We start from the raw sequence: 12,435 nt of genomic DNA, 5'->3' as shown, positions 1-12,435 counted from the left end.
GTTTTAGGTATCGATTATTGACTTTTTCCCTTCTTTTGTGCATTGGACATGAGCTAGGAACTTAAGGTTTTGCATGAAAGGAGAACTAGTAGCCGCGTTGCACGGGAGAATGTGAAAAGTGTTCATATGCAGTAAAAACCTGAGGGACCCGTCCGTTTTCGTCATTTGTTATCGAATCAACTTAAAGCCAGATTGTCACATTGGCCGCTCTTCTGTCTGAAACGGTTACATTTATCGTCTGCAAAGCTATGTCGCCTGCTGCGGTATGCGGAAACACTAAAGGCTCCATAGTAGAACACAGATGAAACTTCTAAGTTGATGTAATAGCCAGTAAGAAATAGTACAATTCAAGTTTTAGGTATCGATTATTGACTTTTTACCTTTCTTTGGTGCCTTGGACTTGAGCTAGGACATTAAGATTTTGCATGAAAGAGGGACAAGCAGTCGCGTTGCACGGGAGAATGTGAAAAGTGTTCATATGTAGTAAACACCTGAGAAATCCGTCCGTTTTCGTCATTTGTTATCGAATCGTCTTAAAGCCAGATCGTCACATTGGCCGCTCTTCTCTCTGAAACGGTTGTACTTATCGTCTGCAAAGCTATGTCGCGTGCTGCGTTATGCGGAGACACTAAAAGCACCATAGTAGAACACAGACGAAGCTTCTATGTTGATGTAATAGCCAGGAAGAAGTAGTACAATTCAAGTTTTAGTTATCGATTATTGACTTTTTAGCTGGCTTTGGTGCCTCGGACATGAGCTAGGACCTTAACATTTTGCATGAAAGGAGGACTAGCAGCGGAATTGCACGGGAGAATGTGAAAAGTGTTCATATGTAGTAAAAACCTGAGAAATCCGTCCGCTTTCGGTATTTGTTACGGGATCGAATTAAAGGCACATCGTCACATTGGCCGCACGTTTGTCTGAAACGGTTACATTTATCGTCTGCAAAGCTATGTCGCGTGCTGCGGTATCCGGAGACACTAAAAGCAACATAGTAGAACACACATGAAGCTTCTAAGTTGATGTAATAGCCAGTAAGAAGTAGTACAATTCAAGTTTTTGTTATCGATTATTGACTTTTTAGCTGGCTTTGGTGCCTTGGACATGAGCTAGGACCTTAACATTTTGCATGAAAGGAGGACTAGCAGCCGAATTGCACGGGAGAATGTGAAAAGTGTTCATATGTAGTAAAAACCTGAGAAATTCGTCCGCTTTCGTCATTTGTTGCCGAATCGAATTAAAGCCACTTTGTCACTTTGGCCGGACTTCTGTCTGAAACGGTTAGATTTATCGTCTGCAAAGCTATGTCGCGTGCTGCGGTGTGCGGAGACACTAAAAGAACCATAGTAGAACACAGATGAAGCTTCTAAGTTGATGTAATTGCCAGTAAGAAGCAGTACAATTCAAGTTTTAGGTATCGACTATTGACTTTTTACCCTTCTTTGGTGCCTTTGATATGTGCTAGGAACTTAAGATTCTGTATGAAAGGATGACTAGCAGCCGATTTGCACGAGAGAATGTGAAAAGTGTTCATATGTGGTAAAAACCTGAGAAATCCGTCCGTCTTCTTCACTTGTTATCGAATCGACTTCAAGCCAGATCGTCACATTGACTGCTCTTCTCCCTGAAACGGTTGTACTTATCGTCTGCAAAGCTATGTCGCGTGCTGCGGTATGCGGAGACACTAAAAGCACCATAGTAAAACACAGATGAAGCTTCTAAGTTCATGTAATAGCCAGTAAGAAGTAGTACAATTCAAGTTTTAGGTATCGATTATTGACTTTTTACCCTTCTTTGGTGCCTTGGACATGAGCAATAACTTAAGATTTTGCATGAAAGGATTACTAGCAGCCGCGTTGCATGGGAGAATGTGAAAAGAGTTCATAAGTAGTAAAAACCTGAGAAATCCGCCGGTGTTCGTCATTTGTTATCGAATCGACTTAAAGCCAGATCAACACATTGGTCGCACTTCTGTTTGAAACGGTTCCATTTATCGTCTGCAAAGCTATGTCCCGTGCTGAGGTATGCGGAGACACTAAGAGAACCATAGTAGAACACAGATGAAGCTTGTAAGTTGATGTAATAGACAGTAAGAAGTAGTACAACTCAAGTTTTAGATATCGATTATTGACTTTTTGCTGGCTTTGGTGCCTTGGACATGAGCTAGGACCTTAATATTCAGCATGAAAGGAGGACTAGCAGCCGATTCCCAAGGGAGAATGTGAAGTGTGTTCATATGTAGTAAAAACCTGAGAAATCCGTCCGTTTTCGTCATTTGTTATCGAATCGACTTAAAGCCTGATCGACACATTGGTCGCTCTTCTCTCTGAAACGGTTGTACTTATCGTCTGCAAAGCTATGTCGCGTGCTGCGGTATGCGGAGACACTAAAAGCACCATAGTAGAACACAGATGAAGCTTCTAAGTTGATGTGATAGCCATTAAGAAATAGTAGAATTCAAGTTTTAGGTATCGATTATTGACTTTTTACCCTTCTTTGGTGCATTGGACATGAGCTAGGAATTTAAGATTTTGCATGAAACGAGGACTAACAGCCGGGTTGCACGAGAGAATGTGAAAAGTGTTCATATGTAATAAAAACCTGAGAAATCCGTCCGTTTTCGTCACTTGTTCTCGAATCGACTTAAAGCCAGATCGTCACATTGGCTGCTCTTCTCCCTGAAACGGTTGTACTTATCGTCTGCAAAGCTATGTCGCGTGCTGCGGTATGCGGAGACACTAAAAGCACCATAGTAGAACACAGATGAAGCTTCTAAGTTGATGTAATAGCCATTAAGAAGTAGTACAATTCAAGTTTTAGGTATCGGTTATTGACTTTTTACCCTTCTTTGGTGCCTTGGACATGGGCTAGGACCTTAAGATTTTGCATGAAAGGAGTACTAGCAGCCGAGTTGCACGGGAGAATGTGAAAAGTGTTCATATGTAGTAAAAACCTGAGAAATCCGTCCGATTTCGTCATTTGTTTACGAAGCGACTTAAAGCCAGAACGTCAGATTTTCCGCTCTTCCGTCTGAAACAGTTAGATTTATCGTGTGCAAAGCTATGTCGCCTGCTGTGGTATGTGGAGACACTAAAAGCACCATAGTAGAACACAGATGAAGCTTCTAAGTTGATGTAATAGCCAGTAAGAAGTAGTACAATTCAAGTTTTAGGTATCGATTATTGACTTTTTACCCTTCTTTGGTGCCTTGGACATGAGCTAGGAACTTACGTCTTTGCATGAAAGGAAGACTAGCAGCCGCGTTGCACGGGAAAATGTGAAAAGTGTTCATATGTAGTAAAAACCTGAGAAATCCGTCCGTTTTCGTCATTTGTTATCGAATCGACTTCAAGCCAGATCGTCACATTGGCCGCTCTTCTCCCTATAACGGTTGTACTTATCGTCTGCAAAGCTATGTCGCTTGCTGCAGTATGCGGAGACACTAAAAGCACTATAGTAGAACACAGATGAAGCTTCTAAGTTGATGTAATAGCCAGTAAGAAGTAGTACAATTGAAGTTTTAGGTATCGATTATTGACTTTTTACCCTTCTTTGGTGCCTTTGACATAGGCTAGGACCTTAAGATTTTGCATGAAAGGAGGACTAGCAGCCGAGTTGCACGGGAGAATGTGAAAAGTGTTCATATGGAGTAAAAACCTGAGAAATCCGTCCGTTTTCGTCATTTGTTATCGAATCGCCTTAAAGCCAGATCGTCACATTGGCCGCACTTCTGTCTGAAAAGGTTACATTTACCGTCTGCAAAGCTATGTCGCGTGCTGCGGTATGCGGAGACACTAAAAGCACCATAGTAGAACACAGATGAAGCTTCTAAGTTGATGTAATAGCCAGTAAGAAGTAGTACAATTGAAGTTTTAGGTATCGATTATTGACTTTTTACCCTTCTTTGGTACCTTTGACATAGGCTAGGACCTTAAGATTTTGCATGAAAGGAGGACTAGCAGCCGAGTTGCACGGGAGAATATGAAAAGTGTTCATATGGAGTAAAAAGCTAAGAAATCCGTCCGTTTTCGTCATTTGTTATCGAATCGACTTAAAGCCTGATCGTCACATTGGTCGCTCTTCTCTCTGAAACGGTTGTACTTATCGTCTGCAAAGCTATGTCGCGTGCTGCGGTATGCGGAGACACTAAAAGCACCATAGTAGAACACAGATGAAGCTTCTAAGTTGATGTGATAGCCATTAAGAAATAGTAGAATTCAAGTTTTAGGTATCGATTATTGACTTTTTACCCTTCTTTGGTGCATTGGACATGAGCTAGGAACTTAAGATTTTGCATGAAACGAGGACTAACAGCCGGGGTGCACGAGAGAATGTGAAAAGTGTTCATATGTAATAAAAACCTGAGAAATCCGTCCGTTTTCGTCACTTGTTCTCGAATCGACTTAAAGCCAGATCGTCACTTTGGCTGCTCTTCTCCCTGAAACGGTTGTACTTATCGTCTGCAAAGCTATGTCGCGTGCTGCGGTATGCGGAGACACTAAAAGCACCATAGTAGAACACAGATGAAGCTTCTAAGTTGATGTAATAGCCATTAAGAAGTAGTACAATTCAATTTTAGGGTATCGGTTATTGACTTTTTACCCTTCTTTGGTGCCTTGGACATGGGCTAGGACCTTAAGATTTTGCATGAAAGGAGTACTAGCAGCCGAGTTGCACGGGAGAATGTGAAAAGTGTTCATATGTAGTAAAAACCTGAGAAATCCGTCCGATTTCGTCATTTGTTTACGAAGCGACTTAAAGCCAGAACGTCAGATTTTCCGCTCTTCCGTCTGAAACAGTTAGATTATCGTGTGCAAAGCTATGTCGCCTGCTGTGGTATGTGGAGACACTAAAAGCACCATAGTAGAACACAGATGAAGATTCTAAGATGATGTAATAGCCAGTAAGAAGTAGTACAATTCAAGTTTTAGGTATCGATTATTGACTTTTTACCCTTCTTTGGCGCCTTGGACATGAGCTAGGAACTTACGTCTTTGCATGAAAGGAGGACTAGCAGCCGCGTTGCACGGGAAAATGTGAAAAGTGTTCATATGTAGTAAAAACCTGAGAAATAGGTTCGTTTTCGTCATTTGTTATCGAATCGACTTCAAGCCAGATCGTCACATTGGCCGCTCTTCTCCCTATAACGGTTGTACTTATCGTCTGCAAAGCTATGTCGCGTGCTGCAGTATGCGGAGACACTAAAAGCACTATAGTAGAACACAGATGAAGCTTCTAAGTTGATGTAATAGCCAGTAGGAAGTAGTACAATTAAAGTTTTAGGTATCGATTATTGACTTTTTACCCTTCTTTGGTGCCTTGGACATAAGCTAGGACCTTAAGATTTTGCATGAAAGGAGGACTAGAGGCCGAGTTGCACGGGAGAATGTGAAAAGTGTTCATATGGAGTAAAAAGCTGAGAAATCCGTCCGTTTTCGTCATTTGTTATCGAATCGCCTTAAAGCCAGATCGTCACATTGGCCGCACTTCTGTCTGAAACGGTTACATTTATCGTCTGCAAAGCTATGTCGCGTGCTGCGGTATGCGGAGACACTAAAAGCACCATAGTAGAACACAGATGAAGCTTCTAAGTTGATGTAATAGCCAGTAAGAAGTAGTATAATTGAAGTTTTAGGTATCGATTATTGACTTTTTACCCTTCTTTGGTGCCTTTGACATAGGCTAGGACCTTAAGATTTTGCATGAAAGGAGGACTAGCAGCCGCGTTGCACGGGAGAATGTGAAAAGTGTTCATATGGAGTAAAAAGCTGAGAAATCCGTCCGTTTTCGTCATTTGTTATCGAATCGACTTAAAGCCTGATCGTCACATTGGTCGCTCTTCTCTCTGAAACGGTTGTACTTATCGTCTGCAAAGCTATGTCGCGTGCTGCGGTATGCGGAGACACTAAAAGCACCATAGTAGAACACAGATGAAGCTTCTAAGTTGATGTGATAGCCATTAAGAAATAGTAGAATTCAAGTTTTAGGTATCGATTATTGACTTTTTACCCTTCTTTGGTGCCTTGGACATGAGCTAGGAACTTACGTCTTTGCATGAAAGGAAGACTAGCAGCCGCGTTACACGGGAAAATGTGAAAAGTGTTCATATGTAATAAAAACCTGAGAAATCCGTCCGTTTTCGTCACTTGTTATCGAATCGACTTAAAGCCAGAACGTCAGATTTTCCGCTCTTCCGTCTGAAACAGATTTATCGTGTGCAAAGCTATGTCGCCTGCTGTGGTATGCGGAGACACTAAAAGCACCATAGTAAAACACAGATGAAGCTTCTAAGTTGATGTAATAGCCAGTAAGAAGTAGTTCAATTCAAGTTTTAGATTTCGATTATTGACTTTTTAGCTGGCTTTGGTGCCTTGGACATGAGCTAGGACTTTAAGATTCTGCATGAAAGGAGGACTATCAGCCGAGTTGCACGGGAGAATGTGAAAAGTGTTCATATGTAATAAAAATCTGAGAAATCCGTCCGTTTTCGTCATTTGTTACCAAATCGAATTAAAGCCAGATCGTCACATTGGCCGCTCTTCTCTCTGAAACGGTTGTACTTATCGTCAGCAAAGCTACGTCGCGTGCCGCGGTATGCGGAGACACTAAAAGCACCATAGTACAACACAGATGAAGCTTCTAAGTTGATGTAATAGCTAGTAAAAAGTAGTACAATTCAAGTTTTACTTATCGATTATTGAGTTTTTTGCTGGCTTTGGTGCCTTGGTCATGAGCTAGGACCTTAACATTTTGCATGAAAGGAGGACTAGCAGCCGCGTTGCACGGGAGAATGTGAAAAGTGTTCATATGGAGTAAAAAGCTGAGAAATCCGTCCGTTTTCGTCATTTGTTATCGAATCGACTTAAAGCCTGATCGTCACATTGGTCGCTCTTCTCTCTGAAACGGTTGTACTTATCGTCTGCAAAGCTATGTCGCGTGCTGCGGTATGCGGAGACACTAAAAGCACCATAGTAGAACACAGATGAAGCTTCTAAGTTGATGTGATAGCCATTAAGAAATAGTAGAATTCAAGTTTTAGGTATCGATTATTGACATTTTACCCTTCTTTGGTGCCTTTGACATAGGCTAGGACCTTAAGATTTTGCATGAAAGGAGGACTAGCAGCCGAGTTGCACGGGAGAATGTGAAAAGTGTTCATATGGAGTAAAAAGCTGAGAAATCCGTCCGTTTTCGTCATTTGTTATCGAATCGACTTAAAGCCTGATCGTCACATTGGTCGCTCTTCTCTCTGAAACGGTTGTACTTATCGTCTGCAAAGCTATGTCGCGTGCTGAGGTATGCGGAGACACTAAAAGCACCATAGTAGAACACAGATGAAGCTTCTAATTTGATGTAATAGCTAGTAAAAGGTTGTACAATTCAAGTTTTACTTATCGATTATTGAGTTTTTAGCAGGCTTTGGTGCCTTGCACATGAGCTAGGACCTTAACATTTTGCATGAAAGGGGGACTAGCAGCCGAGTTGCACGGGAGAATGTGAGAAGTGTTCATATATAATGAAAACCTGAGAAACCCTTCCGTTTTCGTCACTTGTTATCGAATCGACTTAAAGCCTGATCGTCACATTGGCCGCTCTTCTTTCTGAAACGGTTGTACTTCTCGTCTGCAAAGATATGTCGTGTGCTGCGGTATGCGGAGACACTAAAAACACCATAGTAGAACACAGATGAAGCTTCTAAGTTGATATAATAGCCATTAAGAAGTAGTACTATTTAAGTTTCAGTTATCGATTATTAACTTTTTAACTGGCTTTGGTGCCTTGGACATGAGCTAGGACATTAACACTTTGCATGAAAGGGGGACTAGCAGCCGAGTTGCATGGGAGGATGTGAAAAGCGTTCATATGTAGTAAAATCCTGACAAATCGGTCCGTTTTCGTCATTTGTTATCGAATCGACTTAAAGCCAGATCATCACATTGGCCGCTCTTCTTTCTGAAACAGTTGTACTTCTCATCTGCAAAGCTATGTCGTGTGCTGCGGTATGCGTAGACACTAAAAGCACCAAAGTGGAACACAGACGAAACTTCTAAGTTTGTGTAATAGCCAGTAAGAAGTATTACAATTCAAGTTGTAGGTATCGATTATTGACTCTTTACCCTTCTTTGGTGCCTTGGACATGAGCTAGGAACTTAAGATTTTGCATGAAAGAAGGACTAGCAGCCGCGTTGCACAGGAGAATGTGAAAAGTGTTCATATGAAATGAAAACCTGAGAAATCTGTCCGTTTTCGTCATTTGTTATCGAATCGACTTAAAGCCAGATCGTCACATTGGCCGCTCTTCTGTCTGAAACGGTTACATTTGTCGCCTGCAAAGCTATGTCGTGTGCTGTGGTATGCGGAGACACTAAAAGCACCATAGTAAAACACAGATGAAGCTTCTAAGTTGATGTAATAGCCAGTAAGAAGTAGTACAATTCAAGTTTTAGGTATCGACTATTGACTTTTTAGCTGGCTTTGGTGCCTTGGACATGAGCTAGAAACTTAAGATTCTGTATGAAAGGATGACTAGCAGCCGATTTGCACGAGAGAATGTGAAAAGTGTTCATATGTAGTAAAAACCTGAGAAATCCGTCCGTCTTCTTCTTTTGTTATCGAATCGACTTCAAGCCAGATCGTCACATTGACTGCTCTTCTCCATGAAACGGTTGTACTTATCGTCTGCAAAGCTATGTCGCGTGCTGCGGTATGCGGAGACACTAAAAGCACCATAGTAGAACACAGATGAAGCTTCTAAGTTGATGTGATAGCCATTAAGAAATAGTAGAATTCAAGTTTTAGGTATCGATTATTGACTTTTTACCCTTCTTTGGTGCATTGGACATGAGCTAGGAACTTAAGATTTTCCATGAAACGAGGACTAACAGCCGGGTTGCACGAGAGAATGTGAAAAGTGTTCATATGTAATAAAAACCTGAGAAATCCGTCCGTTTTCGTCACTTGTTCTCGAATCGACTTAAAGCCAGATCGTCACATTGGCTGCTCTTCTCCCTGAAACGGTTGTACTTATCGTCTGCAAAGCTATGTCGCGTGCTGCGGTATGCGGAGACACTAAAAGCACCATAGTAGAACACAGATGAAGCTTCTAAGTTGATGTAATAGCCATTAAGAAGTAGTACAATTCAAGTTTTAGGTATCGGTTATTGACTTTTTACCCTTCTTTGGTGCCTTGGACATGGGCTAGGACCTTAAGACTTTGCATGAAAGGAGTACTAGCAGCCGAGTTGCACGGGAGAATGTGAAAAGTGTTCATATGTAGTAAAAACCTGAGAAATCCGTCCGATTTCGTCATTTGTTTACGAAGCGACTTAAAGCCAGAAAGTCAGATTTTCCGCTCTTCCGTCTGAAACAGTTAGATTTATCGTGTGCAAAGCTATGTCGCTTGCTGTGGTATGTGGAGACACTAAAAGCACCATAGTAGAACACAGATGAAGCTTCTAAGTTGATGTAATAGCCAGTTAGAAGTAGTACAATTCAAGTTGTAGGTATCGATTATTGACTTTTTACCCTTCTTTGGTGCCTTGGACATGAGCTAGGAACTTACGTCTTTGCATGAAAGGAAGACTAGCAGCCGCGTTACACGGGAAAATGTGAAAAGTGTTCATATGTAGTAAAAACCTGAGAAATCCGTCCGTTTTCGTCATTTGTTATCGAATCGACTTCAAGCCAGATCGTCACATTGGCCGCTCTTCTCCCTATAACGGTTGTACTTATCGTCTGCAAAGCTATGTCGCTTGCTGCAGTATGCGGAGACACTAAAAGCACTATAGTAGAACACAGATGAAGCTTCTAAGTTGATGTAATAGCCAGTAAGAAGTAGTACAATTGAAGTTTTAGGTATCGATTATTGACTTTTTACCCTTCTTTGGTGCCTTTGACATAGGCTAGGACCTTAAGATTTTGCATGAAAGGAGGACTAGCAGCCGAGTTGCACGGGAGAATGTGAAAAGTGTTCATATGGAGTAAAAACCTGAGAAATCCGTCCGTTTTCGTCATTTGTTATCGAATCGCCTTAAAGCCAGATCGTCACATTGGCCGCACTTCTGTCTGAAACGGTTACATTTACCGTCTGCAAAGCTATGTCGCGTGCTGCGGTATGCGGAGACACTAAAAGCACCATAGTAGAACACAGATGAAGCTTCTAAGTTGATGTAATAGCCAGTAAGAAGTAGTACAATTGAAGTTTTAGGTATCGATTATTGACTTTTTACCCTTCTTTGGTGCCTTTGACATAGGCTAGGACCTTAAGATTTTGCATGAAAGGAGGACTAGCAGCCGAGTTGCACGGGAGAATGTGAAAAGTGGTCATATGGAGTAAAAAGCTGAGAAATCCGTCCGTTTCCGTCATTTGTTATCGAATCGACTTAAAGCCTGATCGTCACATTGGTCGCTCTTCTCTCTGAAACGGTTGTACTTATCGTCTGCAAAGCTATGTCGCGTGCTGCGGTATGCGGAGACACTAAAAGCACCATAGTAGAACACAGATGAAGCTTCTAAGTTGATGTGATAGCCATTAAGAAATAGTAGAATTCAAGTTTTAGGTATCGATTATTGACTTTTTACCCTTCTTTGGTGCATTGGACATGAGCTAGGAACTTAAGATTTTGCATGAAACGAGGACTAACAGCCGGGGTGCACGAGAGAATGTGAAAAGTGTTCATATGTAATAAAAACCTGAGAAATCCGTCCGTTTTCGTCACTTGTTCTCGAATCGACTTAAAGCCAGATCGTCACATTGGCTGCTCTTCTCCCTGAAACGGTTGTACTTATCGTCTGCAAAGCTATGTCGCGTGCTGCGGTATGCGGAGACACTAAAAGCACCATAGTAGAACACAGATGAAGCTTCTAAGTTGATGTAATAGCCATTAAGAAGTAGTACAATTCAATATTTAGGTATCGGTTATTGACTTTTTACCCTTCTTTGGTGCCTTGGACATGGGCTAGGACCTTAAGATTTTGCATGAAAGGAGTACTAGCAGCCGAGTTGCACGGGAGAATGTGAAAAGTGTTCATATGTAGTAAAAACCTGAGAAATCCGTCCGATTTCGTCATTTGTTTACGAAGCGACTTAAAGCCAGAACGTCAGATTTTCCGCTCTTCCGTCTGAAACAGTTAGACTTATCGTGTGCAAAGCTATGTCGCCTGCTGTGGTATGTGGAGACACTAAAAGCACCATAGTAGAACACAGATGAAGATTCTAAGTTGATGTAATAGCCAGTAAGAAGTAGTACAATTCAAGTTTTAGGTATCGATTATTGACTTTTTACCCTTCTTTGGTGCCTTGGACATGAGCTAGGAACTTACGTCTTTGCATGAAAGGAGGACTAGCAGCCGCGTTGCACGGGAAAATGTGAAAAGTGTTCATATGTAGTAAAAACCTGAGAAATCCGTCCGTTTTCGTCATTTGTTATCGAATCGACTTCAAGCCAGATCGTCACATTGGTCGCTCTTCTCTCTGAAACGGTTGTACTTATCGTCTGCAAAGCTATGTCGCGTGCTGAGGTATGCGGAGACACTAAAAGCACCATAGTAGAACACAGATGAAGCTTCTAAGTTGATGTAATAGCTAGTAAAAGGTTGTACAATTCAAGTTTTACTTATCGATTATTGAGTTTTTAGCAGGCTTTGGTGCCTTGCACATGAGCTAGGACCTTAACATTTTGCATGAAAGGGGGACTAGCAGTCGAGTTGCACGGGAGAATGTGAGAAGTGTTCATATATAATGAAAACCTGAGAAACCCTTCCGTTTTCGTCACTTGTTATCGCATCGACTTAAAGCCAGATCGTCACATCGGCCGCTCTTCTTTCTGAAACGGTTGTACTTCTCGTCTGCAAAGATATGTCGTGTGCTGCGGTATGCGGAGACACTAAAAACACCATAGTAGAACACAGATGAAGCTTCTAAGTTGATATAATAGCCATTAAGAAGTAGTACAATTTAAGTTTCAGTTATCGATTATTAACTTTTTAACTGGCTTTGGTGCCTTGGACATGAGCTAGGACATTAACACTTTGCATGAAAGGGTGACTAGCGGCCGAGTTGCATGGGAGGATGTGAAAAGCGTTCATATGTAGTAAAATCCTGACAAATCGGTCCGTTTTCGTCATTTGTTATCGAATGGACTTAAAGCCAGATCGTCACATTGGCCGCTCTTCTTTCTGAAACAGTTGTACTTCTCGTCTGCAAAGCTATGTCGTGTGCTGCGGTATGCGTAGACACTAAAAGCACCAAAGTAGAACACAGACGAAACTTCTAAGTTTGTGTAATAGCCAGTATGAAGTATTACAATTCAAGTTGTAGGTATCGATTATTGACTTTTTACCCTTCTTTGGTGCCTTGGACATGAGCTAGGAACTTAAGATTTTGCATGAAAGAAGGACTAGCAGCCGCGTTGCACAGGAGAATGTGAAAAGTGT

Source organism: Schistocerca gregaria, unplaced genomic scaffold (genome assembly GCF_023897955.1).
Source record: "Schistocerca gregaria isolate iqSchGreg1 unplaced genomic scaffold, iqSchGreg1.2 ptg000522l, whole genome shotgun sequence".
Lineage (NCBI taxonomy): Eukaryota > Metazoa > Arthropoda > Insecta > Orthoptera > Acrididae > Schistocerca > Schistocerca gregaria.
The sequence above is the reverse complement of the archived record's forward strand: the minus strand, read 5'-3'. Positions refer to the sequence as shown.